The sequence below is a fragment of the Triticum dicoccoides genome, chromosome 4A (genome assembly GCF_002162155.2).
Source record: "Triticum dicoccoides isolate Atlit2015 ecotype Zavitan chromosome 4A, WEW_v2.0, whole genome shotgun sequence".
NCBI classification, from domain to species: domain Eukaryota; kingdom Viridiplantae; phylum Streptophyta; class Magnoliopsida; order Poales; family Poaceae; genus Triticum; species Triticum dicoccoides.
In genome coordinates this window covers 545,455,995-545,461,013 of record NC_041386.1, presented here as the reverse complement: position 1 = coordinate 545,461,013, position 5,019 = coordinate 545,455,995, and positions in this window count along the sequence as shown.

Sequence of the window (5,019 nt, the reverse complement as noted above, 5' to 3'; positions counted from 1 at the left end):
AGTAGTGGGGTGGCTCGATCCGGGTTGGCCGGCCAGTTGGGCCGAGGCCGAGCTAGGCCGGTTGGCCCAGTGGGGGGGGGGCTTTTCTTTTTCTTTTTTTGGTCTAGTCTTTTCCATTTTTTATTTTTCTTTTCTGTTTTAATTTTATTTCCCAAATTGTTTTAGTTTCGTAAAACATTCAAATAGCACCTAAAATAATAACATTAATTACACCACTGCCACAATAACTTCGGCACCTAGCTAAAATAGTTTAGTATTTTATAAAATATAATAGGAGTATAAGTAAATGTTTTTTGTTGTTGTTTTATTCACTTTAGGGTATTTAATTATTTTATAAAGATGTTGTTTCTCCACCATAATTCCCTATGCATTTTTGGCACAACTCGAACATTTTTAGTTTTAAAGTTTGAAAACTTTTGATGTTGGCCTTTAATTAAATTTTGAATTTGTTTCAGTTTTGCACTAACGAGAGTTTATCAACAGTAACTGAGGTGACGTGGCATCATTAGCGGAGGTTCACTGTAGCTTAATTATCCGGGCATCACAGATTATCACACTTTTATTTACTTATAACTCAATATTACAACTCGATACTAGAACAAAGATATGACTCTATATGAATGCCTCCGGCGGTGTACGGGGATGTGCAATGATCTAGCGTAGCAATGACATCAAAAAATGGACAAGCCATCAAAACATCATGCTAGCCATCTTACGATCATGCAAAGCAATATAATAATGAATGCTCAAGTCATGTATATGATGATGATGGAAGTTGCATGGCAATATATCTCATAATGGCTATGGAAATGCCATAATAGGTAGGTATGGTGATTGTTTTGAGGAAGATAAAAGGAGGCTTATGTGTGATAGAGCGTATCGTATCATGGGGTTTGGATGCACCGGCAAAGTTTGCACCGACTCTCAAGGTGAGAAAGGGCAATGCACGGTACCGAAGAGGCTAGCAAAGATGGAAGGGTGAGAGTTCGTATAATCCATGGACTCAACATTAGTCATAAAGAACTCATACTTATTGCAAAAATCTATTAGTCATCGAAACAAAGTACTACGCGCATGCTCCTAGGGGGATAGATTGGTAGGAAAAGACCATCACTCATCCCCGACCACCACTCATAAGGAAGACAATCAATAAATACCTCATGCTCCAACTTCGTTACATAATGGTTCACCATACGTGCATGCTACGGGAATCACAAACCTCAACACAAGCATTTCTACAATCCACAACTACCCACTAGCATGACTCTAATATCACCATCTTTATATCGCAAAAATATCGCAAGGAATCAAACACATCATATTCAGTGATTTATAAGTTTTATGTAGTGTTTTATGACTAACCATGTGAATGACCAATTCCTGTCATCTCTCTAAATAGATATAAGTGAAGGAAGAGAGTTTAATCCTTTATACAAAAGATATGCCCACGCTCTAACAAATATAAGTGAAGCAAAAGAGCATTCTACAAATGGCGGTTTTCTATGTGAAGAGAAGCAGACAATCCTTCAAATGATATAAGTGAAGTGTAATGAGCATTCTATAAATCAACCATGGACTATCTCATACCATCATGGTGCATCAAAGAAAAGTGAAAACTAAATGCAAAAGATGCTCCAAGATTTGCACATATCACATGAGCGAAACGAATCCGAAAACATACCGACATTTGTTGAAGAAAGATGGGATGCCTTCCGGGGCATCCCCAAGCTTAGACACTTGAGTCTCCTTGAATAGTTACTTGGGGTGCCTTGGGCATCCTCAAGCTTGAGCTATTGCCTCTCCTCCTTCTCCTCGCATCGAGACCTCCTCGATCTTCGAACACTTCATCCACACAAAACTCAACAGAAAACTCGGTAAGATCCATTAGTATAATAAAGCAAATCACTACTCTATTGCATTGTATCTACTGTAATATAACTTTTCCATGGCTTAATCCACTGATAAAAATCAAAAGTTTCATCAAAACAAGCAAACTATGCATCAAAAGCAGAATATGTCTTAAACAGGACAGTCTGTAGTAATCTGAACATTCACCATACTTCTGTTGCTCCAAAAATTCTGAAAAAATTAGGAAAAATAAACAATTTGTATAGAAAGACAGTGCAAAAGGTTTCAGAATCATTTTACGTATAGTAAAAAAAATGTAAAATCATGCACTACAGCCAAAGTTTCTGTTCTGCACCGCACAAACCAACAAGCAATGTAAACATCCTAAAGGAAAATCTTGGCACATTATTTTTATGATACAATGGAATTGTACAAGGGGATAATTATTTTTATTGAATTTTTTTTGTAATCAAGATTCACAAAGTTTTCGTGAGCATGAACAAAGTTCAAGGAGCTCCCCCACTTCAACAATGCTTGTCTCTCTCACTTTCACTTTCCTTTTAGAAAAGTTTTGGGTTCCCCTCTTTATTTTTTTGTTTCTAAACTATATAAAAGCACTCAACAGAAATAAATGACTCTCTAAAACTTCCAGGTTGTCTCCATGGCAGCGCTTTCTTTAAAGCCATTAAGCTAGGCATATAGTGCTCAAGTAATGAATCCACCCGGATCCCAAGGTATATCAAAGCCAATTTTAATTAACAATGATTTGTGGTTTAGCGGTGAGCACAAAGCAACATATATCATGTAACAACAAAGTCTAACTCTGTTCCTATGCATCGACATGTCATAAAATAACAATTCGTGCACACATAGTAAAGGCCAATGCATAGTATAAACAGTTTCTTGCAATTTTATCATATTGGAAACATGGAGAGGAGGAGATGTAGTTCCTCTCTCATAATAATTACAAATAGGAGCAGCAAGCACATGCATATTATATATATCAAAATCATCATGTGTAGTAGTACAACGCAACCCATCAATATAATCCTTAATAAGGGCAAACTTCTCCGATATAGTGTAGTCGGGAGAATTCAAAAAGATAATAGGACTATCGTGTGTGGGTGCAATAGCAACAATTTAATGTTTAACATAAGGAACTATAGCAAGTTCATCTCCATAAGCATAATCCATATTGGCATCTAGGCCACAAGCATAGCAAGCATCTTCAAAAAGGGATATTTCAAAAGAATCAACGGGATAATAACAATCATAATAGCATTCATCCTTCGGTAAGAACAAAGGGACATTAAATAATGTATGAGTTGGAGAGTTACTCTCATTAGAAGGTGGGCATGGGTAGCTAATCCGATCTTCCTCCTTTTTTTCTTCGCTCTCCTCATCATCTTTGTCATCCAATGAGCTCACAGTTTCATCAATTTCTTCTTCCATGGACTCCTGCAAAATATTATTCTCTTCTTGGACAACGGAGACTCTCTCAATAAAATCATCAATATCGGAATTGAATTCATAATTTTTATAGCAATATTTAAGTATGGCAAAATTTTCATGTCTGTAAACAGCATCATCAAGATTTTCACACTCTTTAAACAAAGATTCAATTTCATAAGCACCCATAAAAGCAACGAATTCTTCTATTCGTTCCACATCATAGTAATCATATATACCATTAGCATAAGAAGCTAAGATTTCATTATCGTTAAATTCACATGAAAAGGGAAGGTGTGGAGCCTTAAACCTAGAGCAACAAGTATAATCATATCTCAAGCATAGTTGCCTAGCATACCAATGCAACATATAAATTTGATCCCATAATAGTTTCCCTTTTTGAGTCAAGCGATAATACCTAAAGTATTCACGTTGATTCAACGTGTCTCCCATAACATAATTGAATGGGGTTTCCTCAGGATTATCAAAGTAGTACATACTCTCTTTCACATAATGAGCATCGAGGGTTTTAGGAGGTTCCCATCTCCATGAGTAGCAAGTAAACCTATTTTTTTGGTATTTCGTGTTCCTGATAACCCACAAGTATAGGGGATCAATTGTAGCCTCTTTCGATAAGTAATAGTTTCAAACCCAACGAGGAGCTAAAGGTAGAACAAATATTCCCTCAAGTTCTATCGACCACCGATACAACTCTACGCACGCTTACCGTTTGCATTACCTAGAACAAGTATGAAACTAGAAGTACTTTGTAGGTGTTTTTGGATAGGTTTGCAAGATAATAAAAAGCGCGTAAATAAAAGTGGGGGCTGTTTAGATAAAGAAGCAATAAAGTTAGTATAGCGAGTGTGGAAAAGTGGTGCTAGGAGTTGCGAAATTGTCCCTAAGCAATTGACTACTTTACTAGACCGATAGCAAGTTTTATGTGGGAGAGGCCACTGCTAGCATGTCATCCCCGACTTGGAATTCTATGCACTTATGATTGGAACTATTAGCAAGCATCTGCAACTACTAACGTTCATTAAGGTAAAACCCAACCATAGCATTAAGATATATTGGTCCCCCTTCAACCCCGTATGCATCAAGTTCTATGCTAGGTTGAAGCTTCTGTCACTCTTGCCCTCCAATACATAGTCCTATCAACATACAACTAAACCTATGGTGTGATCCACGTGCGCGCTCATATGATGGGCACCAAAGGACAGCAACATAACCACAAGCAAATTAAATCAATCATAGCAATTCATCAACCACCGATAGGACAACGAAAATCTACCCAGACATCATAGGATGGCAACACATCATTGGATAATAATATGAAGCATAAAGCACCATGTTCAGGTAGAGGGTACAGCGGGTTGCGGGAGAGTGGACCGCTGTAGATAGATGGGGGAAGGTGATGGAGATGTTGGTGAAGATGGCAGAGGTGTTGGTGTAGATTGTGGTGATGATGATGGCCGCCGGCGGCGTTTCGGCGCCACCGGAAGTGAGGGGGAGAGTGTCCCCCTTCTTCTTAGTATTCCTTAACTTTCTCCCTAGATGGGAGAAGGGTTTCCCCTCTGGTCCATGGCCTTCATGGAGGCGGAGGGGCGAGAGCACCTCCGAGATTGGATCTGTCTCTCTCTATTTCTGTGTTCTCAGATTCTGCCCTTTCACCGTTTCTTATATTCCCGGAGATCCAAAACTCCAATTGGGCTGAAATTT